Source organism: Panthera leo, chromosome A2 (genome assembly GCF_018350215.1).
Source record: "Panthera leo isolate Ple1 chromosome A2, P.leo_Ple1_pat1.1, whole genome shotgun sequence".
Taxonomy (NCBI): domain Eukaryota; kingdom Metazoa; phylum Chordata; class Mammalia; order Carnivora; family Felidae; genus Panthera; species Panthera leo.
Genome location: NC_056680.1, coordinates 84,414,317 through 84,433,303, shown reverse-complemented (window position 1 = coordinate 84,433,303; position 18,987 = coordinate 84,414,317). Strand labels below are relative to the sequence as shown.

Genomic DNA, 18,987 nt, shown 5'->3' with positions numbered 1-18,987 from the left:
GTCTTTTTTTGTAACCCAATTCAAGTGAGAAAACTGGCTATCCTTATTAATAACAAAGACGGACTAAATGTATGACATTTTGTCAAGGTCTATTTGATACTGTTTTGGTATGACTAATATGAATCTGTTACAATGTAGAATCACTGATATTTAAAAAAAAAAAAACTTGAACAGACATACACAGCATTAGCTAATTATATTATCTTTACCTTAGTTCTGGCCTCCTAATCCCTGGCTTCTAATCCAGATAACATCAGCCTTAACATAGTGAATGCCCATCACTGCTTAGGGTTAGAAAGACTGTATGATTAAGTAAAGGACTGAAGAAGTCTATTTCACCCATCACTTAGCAATTTTAAAAGCTCTTTATTATTTTTTTCTTGCCGTTTGCTAAAAATGACCATATCAAAATTGCAGTGTGACATATATCTTGGCTTATGATTGGGCTAATTGAAGAAAGGGAGGAAAGGAAACCTACTGGAGCGTATCAGGCATTTTAGAAGAAGATACGTTGTTTTGTAAGGCTCTTTTCTCCATTCAAATCATTGTGACTAAAGCATTCCAAGAATGGGTAGCAACATGAACAATGAAATGGAGCCAGCTCTGAATGTTGTGTACATGTATTGATGTATTTGCTGTACTTCAATATTTTAAGTGTCAGACGTAAGGAGATCGATCTGAATGGAAGGGCTTATACAAATTACATTAGAAATCTTGCCCCTATAATATAGACTGAATTGTACCATAACCCCTTAAAATTCGTATGTTGAAGCTCTGAACTCCAATGTGGTAGAATCTGGAGATGGGGCCTTTGGGTCACAATTAGGTTTAGATGAGGTTATAAAGTAGAATCTTCATGATGGAACTAGTTTATTTTTAAGAAGAGGCACCAGTGAACTTGCTGGTTCTCTCTCACCGCTATTTGAATACAAAGCAAGAAGGTGGCCGTCTGCAAGCTAAGAAGTGTATCCTCAAAGAACCCAATTATGCAGGCACCCTGATCTCCAGAACTATGAGAAATTATTTCCATTGTATAAGCCACCCAGTGTATGGAATTTTATTATAGAAGCCTTGGCAGACTAAGATACCCTACAAACGAGAATTTCTACTCTACTGTGAAACTTGTTATAATTCTTTCACTAACGAACCATTCATCATTATTTTTTTCATAACACTAATGTGTTTGTTTGAAAGCATCTAAAAGGAGAAGACTTCAAGATGCTTGTTTTCAAGAACCTTAAAACTTGAAAAAATATCACATGTACTTGTGGACAGCTAGAGAGCAATTCTGAAGTTATATAAACAAGTATACAGGCTATATATACATAAATGCTAAATACAAAGTGAGGTAAGAAAAAACAAGGGCTGGGGTCAGCACAGGTTCCTGGAAGAAATTTGGCAAAATAGTTGTGCAAATCTGGGGGGGGGGGGGGTAGTTTAATCTTTTTGGACCGCACTTAACATTTTAGTTGGTTTCCATTTCTTAGAGTCTGTGAAATTATGATTCTTAGTTTAACTACCGTAGTGGGAGGCATGCATTGACAAAGAGAAAGGGTAGGCTTTCTTAAGAGCAGGCACAAAGTTTGCTAGTTAAACATTTGTTCAACACATTTTACAAGACAGGCCTCTGAAGAGATTTGAGTAAATGGACCTGCAATTGTTTATTTGTTGGCTGACCAGACTGACTAAACGAATCAGCTCATTTGAAGTTCTTATATTTACACAATTATGTTAATATAAACAGTCACTTATTAAGTATCATACATATACCAGTCATCCTACATATTTTGTCAGTGACCTTTACTATAGCTACTATTCAGTTATAAAATGAGTATAGCTGAATCTAATCTTTATAGATGAAAAAATAAGGGTCAGAAAATTTAACGTGACTAGAAGTGCAGAACTGGGATTTAAGGACAAATTTGATTCCAATGCATGTTATCTTTCCACTTTCCACTCTCTAACATTTAGTGAGAATTTACTGGGGACTTGTTCTAAAGGTTGTGCAGATATAAATTCATTTGATTCTTCAGCAACCCCATGAGATAAGTACACCTTTTATCCCTGTATAATAGATGAGGAATCTGAAGAACAGAAGGTTAAGTACCATGTGGGTGATTACACAGCTAGTAAAGGCAGAGCTGGGAGACACTGCATCATGCAGACTGACCTATAAAATGCTATGTAAATGCTGGTTAGATGTGTATGGTCATTACTAATTAGTATTAGATGGAGAAAATAACCCATTTTATCACATCTCAGTTATGTCTTAACTATTGGGTGAAATGAATAAAATGGTGCATAGTAAAAGGTCTGACCAAATATTAAGTCAATTGTTCGATCCACCAAGAGCCAAAGTAATTACTTGTGGAGAAATCCTAAAGATTTTCTCATCAGGCTGATGTTATCGCTAATAAACATAGGCAAACATTTATTTACAATACCTCAACGGTTGAATTCAAATTTTAACTATAATTACACTATGGTAGCAGGGGGTATTTTTTGGAAATAAATTATATTTTATGTAGATATTATTGTCCTGTATGAGACTAGTCAGAGAAAATTCCTTCTCTTTCATTTTATTACATGGCACAACCAAGGAGGGTCTTGGAATGTTTTTAGGTAAAAACGAAATAAGAAAAGTGGAAATTTCTATCTGGAGTGAAAAATGGTAGTATGTATCAATAGTGGAAATATGAGCTTTCTTTTGCAAAGAAGCAAAAGGAGAGCTGGTAGGGGACTCTGTCTCTATTTAGGCCTATAAAGCAGAAAAATTACTTCCTGTCCATATCCCACATCCAGATGTCAGGATAATGATATTCTCTGTGACTTTTATTAAAAACACCACTGTATTTTTACTTTAATGTCATGGTGGCTAAAAATTTATAGAAGTATGTGGGAACCAAGGTTCAGGCACTCTTTTCATTAACAAGTTACTAAGAAATTCCTGAAGAGATTTTCATTCAAGTTTTGCAATTCAAGTAAAGGAATATGTGATTGAAATAATATCAAAGAAAGAACAGAGGAGGAAGAAGGAAGAGTGAAGTGGGCAAAGGATTATAAATACTCCTGTAAAAATAGTAATTCAGCCAGAAAATCATGCCAATTATCGGGAGCTTAGAAGAGAGGCTTTAGGTCAAAGTTGGGCAAGCCTTTTCCCTCAACAGCCAAATACAAAATAGGTTTTATGAGCCATATGGTTTTTCGCCTAACTATTCAACTCTGCCAATTCAATGAGGAAAAAGTCGTAAAAACATGTAAACAAATTGATGTCACTATGTCACTAAGTTTCTAAAACTTCATTTAGAAAAACAGGTGAAAGGCTGATTTGGTCCTCAGGCTTTGTCTAAATTATAATGCTAAGATTATATCCCTGTATACTTTCTGATAGAACTTTCCACTTTGAAGGAAATGTTCTGTATCTGTCCAATTTGGTAGCCACCAGTCACAAGTGGCTGCTGAACATTTCAGATGTGAGCATGTGAGTGTGAAGAAAATTAAATTTTATTTCATTTTAATTATTTTACATTTACACAGTCATGTGACTCGTTGCTTAGTCCTTGGACTTCACAGCCCATTTCTGTTCTTTATTTTTTTCATCCGAGAGTAGAACTACAGAATTTCCTTCTATTGTTAATAAAGCAAAGAAAATTTATGTTGAAGATTTTCAAAGTGCAAAATTTGAAAAGGTGGGAAAACTTTCCACTATAATTATATAAATATTAAATTTAAAAGGCAATTTAACCTGAAAAAAAGACTATTAACCTCACTTTATGGCTTATGATATATTAATATAATATAAATATACAACAAATACCTGAATTTACACATTTGAGGTTCCTTTGCCTCAAGAGAAATTGTGAGAGAGAACGTAAATGTGAAAATTACGGATAAAATATATTTAATTTGTTCCTTCTTAAGATTTTGTTCTGATTCAATAATCAAACGAGACTGATGTCATTCTATACACAAGTTTTGGAAATGTATGGGGTATTCATTATATTATGAAACATTTTTCTAAAAGGATAACAGTGTTATTGGCTGAGAAGAACCTGAGCTTTGTAACTAAAAGTCTTGAGTTCAAGAACCAACTTCATTACTAATTAAATAATATTTCCAAAATGTTACTTCATTTCTTGAAGTCACTGTTTTGCAGGTTCCTTGGTGGTAAAATTGGTATAAAAATATCACCTACTATAATAAGTTGTGGTGGGTTTTGTGGGATTTAATATTATATACCAGTTGCATTTACCATAAACTGGTACACAGGTGTCCACCTTTATTACTCTGAGGTAAAGGATAAATAAGTAGTCCACAATGTAGTCTTTCTGAAAACGTCTGCAATTAGTCATACTCACCTCTCCCACCAATGACCTAATTCTGCAATTAGCAATTTCAGCATTTGCTTCTGAAGAGGCAGTTACTGGATCAAATAAACCTTGGGTTAGGTTTTTAACATATGAATTAGAGGTAGGGGACCACACACATTCAGAGCATAGCTTTGTTCAAATAAGTGCTTTTATTCCTGGCTAATTTATTCTGAGGAATCTGTACATCAGGTTACTTCACAATCAGATCTGAATACTGTGATCATAATTTCTTGCTAATTGGAAGTTATTAAATCCCACTGCAATCAAGGAATGCAGCTATCTTGTAGAAATCTTCAGAATAGCATTACTTTTCTATAGACACAAATTGTTATAAAGAGCAAGTACTCTATCTGGAATATACACACATATCCTTTGTCCTTTACTGAAAATACCATGTAACGAGAGTTTTCACCCATAGTGAAAGTGAAAGCTCTTTCCTTATAAAGAACTGAAACTTCCACAGAACAATAATAGGTATTACAAGATCAACTTGAAGTCAAGTTGCAGTCATGTCTTAACAGAGCAGTCATGTCTTAACAGAATGTATGGGCAACAATGCATTTTCTCTTTTTCTTTTTGGGTTTTACAGATTTTTAATTTCTGATGTTTTCAGCCTGTTAATACCATTTACTTATCAACAGTATAGCTTTCCTTTCTAATTGAGTTTCTCATCCCCATAAATTCAGCTTGGTCCTAGGTTTCTTCTGCCAGAGCACCGTGACCATTCAACATCAGAGTCCGCTGCCAGCTTATTTAAAATTTGTTACAAAGAAACAGATTATTCCTTTCACCTATAATGGAATGAGTTTCTTTGAGTCAGATGCTCACCCCTGCCCAATCAGCTATGACCAAGAAATAGTGTATGTGGTACAAAACTAACCATCCAGATTTTAAAAGTAAAAGGTGATGTGGGTAAGCTTGAAAAATATGCACTCTACCAAAGGGCACGGAATCCTTGTTCATCACCAACTGAATGGTTTCTGGAAGATGAATGATTATACATGTCAGGCTTGTGTGAATGAATCTGGAGTGTGAGGAACTTAATATCCCATTAAAATACAATTCTAGAGATATAATTTCTGTAATAGACTCTGAATAAGAGAAAAATTAAATCTAAAAATCAGAATAACATCTTATAAATGTTTTTGGCCTCCCTAAAAGAAAGACATAAAATGAACAATATCACACAGATGCCATACAATTCTAAGATATATATATATAAATTTTTATTTGAGGCATCTTTTGTGATATAAAATATTTTATTTGAAAGATAAATATCTTAATATAAATCTAGCTAGAATAAATAGGATTCTGGGTAAGTCTGAATATAACAAATGGTTATTTCTTAAAATGCTAACTTCCCAAGCCTACAAATTATATATGGAAATAGCTATCATGCTGATCAATTTCTCATTAATCACGACCTATAAAGACATATATTTCTTCAGTTCCACAGATACATCACAGAAGATATATCTCCTTCACTAAAATGTTTTCAATAACATGAAGTTTTTGTTTTAGCTTAAATTTACATCTTGCATAGATAACTGGTGCCTGATTTACTGGGCTGGTAGTAATTTAATTGTCTAATGTCCCCAAGTGAGGTTGTATACAGTGGAATAAAAAAAGCCAACTATATAAATCATTTTTTTGAAGTTTCTGGTTTGTTTTGATGCCTACTCTCAGCAAACAATACCTTTTCATGGCAATCCAGTATGCAAAAATATTTATATCTAAATATATAACTGAAACAAAAAAATTACATAATAATTACTCCAACTATATGTAGTACAATCTAATATTGTCTCTTCTCTTATGCTTATTTAAACCAAAGCCACAAAAGATTATATTGATTTTATGACCCACTAATGAATTTATCAGACCCCAAATTTAAAAACACTGCACGAAATAATTCTCAGTGAGTTAAGATGACAATGATGGTGGGTGGCATTAGTTCAAATATTTAAGTTTTGTGCAGTCTTTCTGGTTTTGGGCTGGTTTTAGTGCTACTCTAAAGGATTATTGATGGCATTGTGGAACAGGATAGTCCTTTGTTGTATGGAAGTCTCCTCTGTATTGTGAGATATTTACTCCTCATGACCCTTGCCCGCTAAATGCTAGGAGTACCCCTCAATTATTGAAAACCAAAACAGCTCCCACACATGTCTAATGTTTGGAGAAGAGCAGTGCCATGCTATTGACCCACTTGAGAACTCATGAAATAAATGCGGAGTATAATAGCCAGTTAGATTATTTATATATGGTACTTGTGAAAATCAACCCAGTAATATTTCAGAGTAATTATAATAAAATAAAGATTAAATCAACTAATCCATTCATTATTGTTTATTGCCAAATAATTCTCTTTAAGAGCCTATAAGACACCGTGCGTCACTTTCAAAAACAGAAAATTTGGATCTCAGATCATTCACTTACTGACAAATTTCTCATCTATACTGTGAGAATAGCACCAAATTCTCACTAACAGTGTTTTTGTGAGAAGCACATGAGCAAATATATTTAGAATATCTGGCACAGTGCCTGGCATATAGTAGGTACTCAATATATTTACTTTTAAAAAATAAGATAAGGAAGAAAAAATGCACACGGGAATAAATATGTAGGATGAGAATGTACGCTGGTAGGCTGAAAAGTCCTCAGCATAGCAAGTGGTGTCAGTGTTCAAAGCATCTTCCCTTGTGCAGTAGCAGTCGTGTGAGGGAGATAAAATGAAATTAATTTTGGAAAATCACTTGCCTAAAATATGTGGAAAGGACCACCTCTATTTTCTTTGCTCATTGTTAAAGATATGGCTAGAAAAAGCATGATACTTGCCTTTTTGGCAGAAGTTTATTCAAATGATTATTAGTATCAGTAAAAGTATAATATCCCTAAATTATCATTTGACCTCATGAAAAACAAAGAAAACAAATACCATTTTTGAAGAAATTATTTGGAACTATTTCTTTCTATTTAAAATATATTTTATAAAAGTCAAATTCATACACATGTGATGTGAACATATGACTTAGTTGAATGCAAAAGAAAAGCCGTTAGATATAAATTGTATAAAGTTAGTTATATGTCTGATTATAAACAAAAAAAAATGGAATAAAGTACTTCACAGAAAAAATTATTTTTCCTAATTTCAAATTATCAAATTAAAAGATCAGGTTTTTTAAAAACCCTCTGAAGTTTGTAGACTATTAAATCTTTTCATATGTTAAGGAGCATACCATCTTATTTACTTATTTAGAATTTGTCTAGGAAATGTGAGTAGTAGTAGAAAATGACAAGAAATATATATGGTCTAATATATCTCCTAACATTACTATCTAAACCACTTATTTTTCTTTGGAAAAAAAGCAAGCAAATAATAACTGCTAATTTATTCCTACAGTATGTCAAACATATTATTATCATTATTAAAACACTAGAAATTTTGGGATCTGCAAGACAAAATAAAGAAATATCTGTAAGAGTTCCTGGCAATGATCAAAACTTTTGCATAAATGAACTCTATCTCTGTGGATTTTCTTTACCATTTTATTTTGTATTATAAAATGTTTCCTGTCACTTCTATTTTCCAAACAGTTTTAAAATGTTCTCCACTTTTTTTGGATATAATAAGTATATACGTTTTACACCAACAAAGAATATTTTTCTGTCTTAAAATGAATCATTTTATTTCCAGGAGATTAATGAGGCCTGTGTTCAAGGAACCTATCTATAACATTGGTGACTAGAGACTATTCATATCAAATCACTCCCAACAAGACAATTTTTATTACTCCTCTAGAAAAATTTTTTGAAATGATTTATCATTTTTAATCATATCAGTGTTCTACTGATTACAGATCATTCAATATAGCTTCAAACTATTTGCTCTTATTACATTGTAAAAACAGGATATTTTCTCTCCCTGTAGAGAATGTCCGAGCCAGAAATTGAGAACTGTCTCACAAATCTCAACTACAAAATCAGGTTTCAGGGCTTCTAAGACAAAGGACAGATTTAAGTGGATCTTAAGGTTTTAAAAAAGTAAGTACTTGCCTCTCCTTCATTCTACTGTCACACAAACATAACAACAAACATTGCAACAAACTAGGTACAGAAATAAACTCTATGAATGTGATTTACATTGAGCAATTATATACACATACATATATATATACTTACATATGTATGTGTATACATATATGTGTATATATACCTATACACATATATATGTAAGTATATATATATGCGTATATATGTATATATATATATACACACACATATATATACTTTTCTGTTTAACAAAAAACTGGAGAATGAAAAACTCATAGTTGCCTAATGTGTAATAGCAATGTACATAAGACAAGTTAGAATATCTTTAAAACGTGTCTATTGTTTCAATAGATAAAAATTAGCTGAAATATGTTTTTCATACATTTTTTTAAACTCTTTTTTAGAATAAAAGTACAGCTGTCCTATAGAATTGGGGGGTTGTCTTAAAGCACAGCCAGGGTAGGTGGAATGGTGGCAGGAAAGACAACAAAGCAGTGGGGTAGTATAAAGGTCAGAGTACTTTGGCCAAGCAAAATGATCCCTCTTGGGGAAAGAAAGCCGATCCAGTGCTCCTGGGAAACACAATGATATACTGATATGTCCCCAGAGTACCTGGCTATCGTCATCAGAGTCATTTGGGAACCTCCAGGAGCACTTTAGCTTTAACCTTCCTATGGCATGGGCACATCTATGGAATCCCTCTTCTTATCTTTATTAAATGGGAAATATTGTGCTGAAAGTCTTAGGTCAGAACAAAATACTGTGAATCTATACTTTTGGTAGATCACAGCTAGATATAATCAAAATTCTTGATTTTTTAAAGTAAAAAAAATGAGCAAAAGCACCAGTACCAGATATTTCACATACACTGTTGCAGCCACACATTTTATCAGTCCTTTTGTCTAACCAGGAATGTGGGGGATTGAGAGATGAACATCAGTTCCAGGGCTAGATAATTTTTGTCTTGAACAAATTCCTAGTTTTAATTGATGTATGTTAACACCAAGTGCTGAAAACAGATAATGTTTTTTAAGCTCTCACACAAGGAAGAAGAAAGCGGAATTATACATCCTTTGAGCATCCATAGAATTTGGGTTGTTAATGGAACAGAATTGAATAATTTAAGACTGATAGGTAATTTTTCAGGAAAAGTCCTTTTTTTTTTACCCCTTACCGATACATCATAGAACGTCTTACTTTCAAGTAAATCTCCTAACGTTAAAAGAACAGAACCACTGGGCACCTGGGTGACTCAGTTAAGCGTCCAACTCTTGGTTTCAGCTCAAGTCATGATCTTACAGTTTCATGACTTCAAGCCCTGCATCAGCCTTCACGCTCTTGTCAGGCTCCTTCAGCACTGACAGTGTGGAGCCTGCTTGGGATTCTCAGTCTCCCTCTCTCTCTGACCCTCCCTCACTCTGTCTCTGTCTCTCTCATAATAAATAAACCTAAAATTTTTTTTTTGAAAAAAAAAATCATAAAAGACTACAATGAGTTTGTGTTTCACAAAAGGCATCAGGAAAATGTAGCATATAATCAGACCTCAGATGACTAGTACCAGAACAGTTTAAAATACTCTCTTCTCAAAGACTGTAAACTCCACTTTACCTTCTCATTTTGATGACCATCAATTAATACTATTTCCCTGCCCATGTTCCACAGATACCTTCAATCAACAAGAAACTTTCTTTTGTAACTTTACCTTGTGATGACCTCTACCTGTACACTCTATTACATGCAAAATTTGGAAGCTCATCCTGATTACTTTGTTGACATTTCCTATGTAATGTGTCGAATTCGGGGGATTCTACTTTTAAAATATTTCTGGAATCTGTTTTTGTCAAGCTTTTCTATCACTATCCTAGTTGGTTCTAGCCCCTATCTTTCTACCTATGAACAACTCAAATAAATCCATACTTCAAAAAACCACCTTCAGCGTAATCCAGTAGCTCCCAAAATTTACAGAGAACCAAAATCATTTAACAAGTTTGTTAAAATATTTATTCCCAGATTCTGCCTCCTACCTTACCTCTTGGATTGTGATCAAGGGAATCTGCAATTATAACTGACATATAGATGGTTCTGACACAAAAAGAGACCAGATGCAAAGAAAATGAAAGGGATGTTAACTGTCAGAAAAGCCATGAGCCTGCATTGGAAAAGTGTGTGACTCCGAGAATCAAAGTAATCTGTGGGTACCCAAGCATCAATGAGCAGGAAGTAAGCTAAGAAAGCTGTATAACCTCAGTTTAGAATTGATCAAGAGGATAGCAGAGAATAAACGAGATGAACAAAAGCTCTCTCAGGAGAATCATATTCTATTTAAGGAACCTCTTTACCTCAATGGTAAGAGGCCTTCATAGTAATCTCAGAATAGCTATAAACTATTGACTTTTTTGACTTCCATCCTTCTCTTTCAAGTGGGACTATTTTTGCATGAGTGTTTTTCTGCCCCTGTTCTACTATAGTATATTGGGTATGTATAGGACAGATAAGCTGTCCTCTTAGTTCTTAGGTCTCAAGGCCAAAAAGAGCCACACAGATTCCCAATGAAGTGACTGCTGCTTATCAACTAAAGATTCCGGACTTTGAGCTATATCTATTCACTGAATGTTATCTTTGGTTGTCTCCCAAGCAAATCAATTCTATTAAGTACATTTCTACCCACAGATTCATTGAGTAACTTTTAACTCCAATTTAAGAATCACTGACATAAATAAAACATAGTTTAGAGAGCTCCCAAACCTCTTTTCAAGCCTTATCTTCCCTACTGGTACATATATGCCCTGTGCTGTAGCCAAGCTGTTTATTGGGCCTTTGGGTTTTATCAGTTGCATTTGTCTGAATTCATAGTGGCAAAGATGAATTTCATAAAAAGAAAACTAGCTTAAAGAGCAAAATTATCTAGTAGATATTTGGGTTCATATATCTCATGGAAAGCTAGAGAATGAAACTTAGAATGCAGACACCAACAAGAGAATTCTAAATGGTTTGTCCATAAGAACCATCATGAATCTAATCAGCAGAAATAACTAAATCAGTACCAGAGAATCCAGGAAGATGATAAAGTTTCCTGAGCGAATATGCATAGAAAGTCACATACATATTTAAAAGAAAAGAGTTAATTAAGGAAAGAGAGAAACTGAGAAACTAGCACTCGGTCAAGTTATAGAACAGATTTAGTGGGAGTGCGGAAATGGGAGAGAAAACAAGACAGGAAGTTTTGATTATACATGCCAAGTACAAAGTTTGAATTGTTGGATGTGGATAGGCTGATGAGGTCTAGAGTCTGGTTGTATTACTGGGTGGTCAATCCAAAGTGAAGATAAGTAAAGGTCAGGGTTATCAGAAAGGGTAAAATGAAGTGAACTTGAAGAGTTACACTGATAGAAATATCAAAGTGGAAATTGTGAACGTGAAGTCAGCTGAAGTTGGTTGAAAAATAAACATATGAACAATCCACTTAAGTTATCCATAGAGAAAAAAAGTAAATTATGTAAGGTTCAATGATAACAGTGATGATTTCACTGTAGACTCAAAATATGTAGCATTCAAATGAAAAGAGAGGCAGGAGACTCTGATTCAAAAGTGGTGCTGGGAAGGAAATAGCATAACACCTTCATTGATGTTTCAGATGAATGGAAGGACAACCAATTAATTTAGTCTAACCCTATTATCACACAACGGAAAAGCCTTTTTTAGAGACATGATAAAATGGGTCAGACAATAGGTATCTGGAGGAAACCCCATCATCATTAACGGGTCAGTTAGTGATCAAGTACAAACTAAGTACTAAACTTTGTATTTAATTTTTTTTTACTATAAAAGTAATTTATAAAAATAAAAATCAAATTAGGCAAACAAAATATGTATGTTATCCAGTCCTCTCCTTACCACCACCATCACCAAACACACACATAACCTCCCAAGAATCTTTGCAGTTAATGACTTTGTGCATTGCTTGCATTCTATATCATATATTCAATATTCTGCTTTATTTTTTATAGCATCACCTTGTGCTTGTTTAGTTTTAACAACAGAATTACTGTCCCTTTATGTTTTATGTATACTAAATAGTATACAAGATGTGAACACATATGGAATTTACCTATGGAGAGAAAACAATGGTGCTGTGAAGATTTCAATTAATGCTTTAAAATAAAGAGTCCAAGAAATATATGTAAAACAACAACAACAACAACCACCACCACCAGCTCAGGCACCTGGCTGGCTCAGTCAGTTAAGCGTCCAACTTTGGCTCAGGTCATGATCTCACGGTTCGTGGGTCTGAGCCCTGCATTGGGCTCTGTGCTGACAAGTCAGAGCCTGGACCCTGCTTCAGATTCTGTGTCACCCTCTCTCTCTCTCTCTCCCCCTCCCCTGCTCACTGTCTCTCTCAGTCTTTCAAAAATAAATAAATGTCAAAAAAAAAAAAAAAAAAAACTCTACCAAATATTGACACAGGTTTCCTATGAAACATGAAAATTGTCTTTAAATTTTTAAACTGATGCACTTATATAGAATTTGAACATTAAGATATCTGTATTTGTTTTCATAAAAAAATTTGAATATTTAACACTGGTAATAAAATTTGAAATTACGCATGAGAAAATTAAAGGTTGAATAATTAATTGTATATTTTCAAGAATTTTTAGCATCTAAGGCACTTTCTTGATTTTTACACTGGCTCTAATGCATCCTTCAAACTGTTAAAAAAAAATTAGTCTGATGCTTGTTAAACACAGTGAGAAAGACCTTATCCAAAACCATTGCTGTAACTGTCAAGTTTATCTCAACAGGGGAGAGAGTTCTAGCTCAACTGTAAATACAATAAGGACAAATGGAGTTTAACAGCTCATGAACAGATATGGTGGAGGTCATCAGTGGATAGAAATTATGAGATGACATCAAGGATAGGGGAGATTTTTGCTAAATCTTCTTAACAGACTTTATGGTGTAGGGAGATCAGGATGATCAGATATTGAGGTGGGGGGAGATTCTCTAAACTGACTTAGCATAAGTCTTGTAACAACTAGGCTAGTCAGGCTTGAAGCCATGGCCCAAGGATGAGACCTAGTCTTTAAAAGAACTCAGAGGAGTCTGACTAAAGTTTGGTCAAGGAGAGAGGTTTTTCAGAAGTACCACATTATACAGCTGGTATCTAGTTTAAAAGCAAAGGGTTTAAACTACAAACTTCTCCACACTATAGATCTAATAACTTTAATGATCATTAATAAGCTTGGATGTTTCTTTGAGTCTAATTTGATGTTTAACAGCATTTATTTTATGGCTTTTTTACCCCTCAAGGTAGAAGTATAAAAATTCTCAGTATGGTATTTTGTTGTTAACAGACTACTAAATTTGTGTTTCCCATATAATCTTGTATGCTTGGTGTTTGCTGGGAAATTCATAGTAAGTTGTTCTTAACAAGTCATAAAATTTATGTTCTCCATGGCTAATTTGAAGCAAGAATGTTAAATAATGTAAGTCTTATCCAGAAACTAATTAAAATTAACACTTCAAATTATTTTTTTTGTTGTTGTTAAATGTAGTAAATCATTTTATGGAAATGTGTTCCTACTGACTCTCAGTGATTTATTTGGTACAAACCCTGAACTAAAGCTTAATATCTACATGCAGTAAATCACTTATGAAATGACACAAAGCTATTTTGAAGTGACTAATCTAATTTTCTAAGTACCACCAAAATACAAAACAAGGAAAATTATACAAATATTTCTCAGACTAAACTTCCTACATTTACATCACTTCAACAGGGATATATATCATACTTTAACTGAAAGTATTAACATAGATGAAGCAAACCAGAAACAGTTTGGTAACCCATTTTCATGATGTGATGTGGTATGTGTTTATATAGGTTTTTATGTTAAAAGACAGTACTTAGTGTTGAATCAATGTTAAAATATTTTGTCTTTTGCTTTTCTTATAGTCACACTTTACATTTAATTAAAATGTATTATTTTTTCAAAAATTTTTAATGTTTTATTTATTCTTGAGAGAGAGAGACAGAGCATGAGTGAGAGAGGGGCACAGTGAGAGAGGGACACAGAATCCAAAGCAGACTCCAGGCTCTGAGTTGTCAGCACAGAGCCCGATGTGGGGCTCAAACTCATGAGCTGGGAGATCATGACCTGAGCCAAAGTCAGACACTCAACCGACTGAGCAACCCAGGCACCCCTAAAATATATTATTTTAAATTACAAGTCCCTTACATAAAAATTGAAAATCAGTAGATAATGGTATAGCACCACAAATAAATTGATAGTATTACACTTGTGAATTCATCAACACTTTTAACAATCATCTACAATTTTCAAATTAGTGATTAATTCCACTTTGTGCAAGGGCCTCTCAGAAAAGAAGAAAAGCAACTGTGTAGTTTTAATGTCATCCAACTGCTAAGATAACTCATGTTTTTTATTTTGTGTTTAACCCTATTAAGAGGCAAATTAATGTGATTTTTCTAATACACTAAGGACCTGGTAGTGAGAACGTCACTTTAAACAGATTAAATCCCTGTAATTGATGTTCCCTATTTCTCACTTCTGTCTCCATTCCAATGGGACAAGAACAACAGATCACAGATCATCTGCATGACGTTTCACTTAACCTTTGGGAAGATGAAGAGAGTGTTGATACAGTAAGAATGAGCAGTGGAAAATTCACCAATATGAGTTTTCAGTGTAATAATTAAAGCATTTATTTAGATGGGAAGTCAGATAACTTGCAGAATCTGAGGAGTTATTATACCACACAGCCACTGTAAAATTGAAAAAGGGAGCTGAACCAGTAACATTTTGGCTTTGCTCTTATTTCCTCTTCAATGTACAAAAATATGGCATCTTTAATGCTTTGTTCCTACATTCTAATTTTAAAATTAATATGAACCTGGTTCATACAGCCAGGAAAAATCATGAAAGGCTTTGAAACAGGCAAAAATGACTAACTTACCCCTCCAGGATGTCTCCATCAATTCATAGTATTGCACATTATTATTTTCCACATACTAATTAATTCTTTCTAGTGAAGATACAATTTATTTTCCTTCATTCTTACGAAAAAAGCAAATTTTGCATCTATTTATACGTTCATTTTGGTATTCCTGACTTACCAACATACGTGTAGTGATTTGAAGTCTCATATGAACCAGTTGTAGCATCTTCATGTATCCCTTATTAATTAATGAGTTAAAAATTTGACACATGCATGTTCATTTTATATTTGTATGAGAGTGATGATTTTGCTTTTAAAAATATCTTTTACAAGATCCAAATATAGTACTTACAGATCTAGCCAATATAAAGTCGTTACCTTTATGAATTTTCTTGAAAATGCCAAATGGGGATACTACTTAGCATAGTACAATTTCTTAAAAGTCCACTTTCTCTCTTATACACACACACAAGGAACAAGGGGAAAAAACTACCATCACCTCCCAATTAATTCTTCATCCACTCTCCAAACTCTCCTATCTCCACCCATTAGTTCTTGTCTCACTCATCTTTCCCTCTCCTTTTAGGTTATATTCCCTTATCTGCACTTTACTATATGTTTGAACATTAAGTTTCTGCTTTCCACACTACTATACCTCACTTTTTACCAATTTTCCACAACAAAATTCCTCCACTTAATCTAGTAAACAATTCTCCTGTGTTGAAATCAGAAATGTAAAGCTGTGCCTATCCATTCATTATTATATACTTCTCTGTCATATAAATGACAAAGAAGCATTGGAAAATGCATAGAATATGAAAGTAGTTGTAGTTTATGTTATGGATGAAAAGGGCAGAGGCACTCTAGGGATGGAGAACAAAGGGGCTTTTCATGGGAATTTAAAATCCAATGAGGTACATACAAGTTCTGCATTCTCAAAATCTTTTTAATCACATTAAGATTTTGGAACGACATTTATAAGAAAATGGAGTTAGTTTGGGTGAACCTCTGTATCGTTGCAAATTCTATTTTATTCTATTTAGGTTGCATATATAATAGCAGAATAAAGTAGCACTATCTTTTTCCATTTTCTGTAAATCCACGATCTTACATGCTTACTGCTTAATTATACCTAAATTACTCAAGTCTCCCCAAAATTAGAAATGCATTATTTTCATAAAGTTTTTAAAGTCCCATGTGCTCTTTTGAATAGACCGTCAATTAATCCTCCTCTACAGAAAGTACATGTGGAGTCCAATCAATACTTTTATTCTGAAAATATTTCATCATGCAGACACATTTAACTGATTGTCCAGATATTTCTTCTGCTACAAACCTTCCCCGTCCTCCCTCCCCATTCCCCATGGTCTATTAGGCAATGTCTAGACAAGAAGGTCATTTTGTTCAGTTAGCTCTGAATGTTTGGGATACGAAATAATAATCTTCACAGGAGGAAAGAAAGTTTAATATCTGAAGGAAAAATCTCCAGTGAAATTAAGCTAATCTTATTTGGTGGCTAGTTTCTAGCATTAACTTCCTGTACCTGACATTGCTTCTTTCTATACAAATGTCTCTACCTGTGTATGTTTTAGTGGTACTCCCACAGCCAAAGGATATATATTTAATAGCTAGTCATCAAGCAAAAACATAAGTCTTTCTTTAGTGTATATGCCTGTGTGTGCCCATGTGCATCTGTATATCAACGGCCGGCTGGGGTACAGGAACGAGAACAGAGCAGACTTGTGTGGCAGGAAACAGACTAGTATAAATATGCATTGCTGTGTGGTTAACATAGTTTACATGAATGAGAACAAAATAACTGCAACATTTGCTTCTAAGATCTGTGAAATCACAGGGGTCTGGGGAATACAGAATGGTACAAAGCATGCTACAATGGAGGTACTCAAAAGTTAGATTTCTATTTTCCTTACAAAACTTAAAAAGACCTTGCTCTAATAATTTAAAAGTACATCAGCTGGACTCATTATTTTCTCTTGCAGTATCCTTTAAACGGGCTTTTCCTCACCATGGACACAACATACATATACATATATCTGAAAAATTCAACTACTCTAAAACAAATGTGTCATCCTCTAGGTTACCAAGGGTGTGGGTAGAATGAATGGATGAAGACAGTCAAAGGGTACAAATTTACAATTGTAGGATGAATAAATTCTGGGGATCTTATGTACAGCTTGATGACTATAGTCAGCCATACTGTATTATATATTTGAAAGATACCAAGAGAATACCAGTTTTTCAAAATTCTCATTACAAGAAAAAAAAAGGTAACTGTGAGGTGATGAATGTGTCAACTAACCTCATTATGGTAATCATTTTAGAATATATATGTCAAATCATCTAAATCCAGCTGTGAAAAAAAAAAGAGTACTGCAGAGCTTTTTTCTTCTCCTCCTTGTCCTTTTCTCCTCTTCCTCTTTGTCCTTTTTGCTACTCCACCAGTCTATATTGTGCTAACACTAGTATGTTTTTTAAGGCATTATTTTGAGTTTAAGTGGCAAGTGTGTGAGGTGATAGATATGTTAATTAGCTTGATTATGGTAATCATTTCACAAAGCATATATATATATTAAAACATGATGTTGTACACCCTATTTACACTTTTTGTCATTTATAATACAATACACCTGGAAAAATAAAATAAAAACACACAAACAAATCTAATAATGCAGGAAGTACTTAAGAACTTGACAAGAAACAGATGTCCTGAATCTGAATCCATTCATAGCAAGATTAGCTTTGCATGCAGAGGTAAATTATCTGGTTTCTTGTAAATCTGGAATAAAACTAAATAAACTTTTGCCTTGTTCTAAACATGTATATATTTTGCACATTATGTTTTGAAGCAAAAGTTAAAGTTACTGTATCTATAACAGATATCAACAGCATATATATATATATATATATAAAAACATATACATATATATACACACATATATATCTGTTTACCCATGCATCAATAGCAAATGATGGAAAGGTATATATAGAGTATAGATATAGATATAGGTGATGGTTAATTTTATGTGTCAATTTGACTGGACTAAGGGATGTCCACAGAGCTGGTAAAACATCATTTCTGGTGTGTCTGTGCAGACATTTCTGGAAGAGATTAGCATTTGAATCAGACTGACTAAAGAAGATTAGCCCTCACCAGTGTGGGCAGGCATAATTCAACTGCTGATTGGAGGGCCCAAATACATCAGAAATGCAGAGCAAGTGGGGAGTTCGCTCTTGCTCTTCTTCAACTGATATGTCCATGTTTTCATGTCCTCTCAAACGGAGCTCCTGGTTCCCAAGACTTTGGACTAGGACTGAATTAAATCACCAGGTTGCCTGGTTCTTCAGCTTACAGAAGGCAGATTATGAGGCTTTTCATCTTCCATAACTGTGTGAACCGATTCCTACAATAAATGTCTTGCTGTATCTACATTTATGTGTGTGTGTGTATGTGTGTGTATTTATTGGTTCTGTTTCTCTGGAAAACCCTGATTAACAACAATAGATATATAAATATATAGATACTTCTATCATATTTCACCCTGTTTCTACAGATAAAGAAATATAATCCCAATGATATGCAAATTGCTTA

General features: G+C 33.8%; 1 long non-coding RNA gene across 1 annotated transcript; it reads left to right on the top strand.

Annotated features, from left to right (window-relative positions):
* Positions 1–922: 922 nt before the first annotated feature.
* LOC122213464 lies at positions 923–18,748 on the top strand. Its single transcript, XR_006199526.1, has 3 exons — positions 923–1,348; positions 8,299–8,411; positions 18,492–18,748. It is a non-coding gene; the product is annotated as an uncharacterized LOC122213464 (long non-coding RNA).
* The last annotated feature ends 239 nt before the right edge of the window (positions 18,749–18,987 follow it).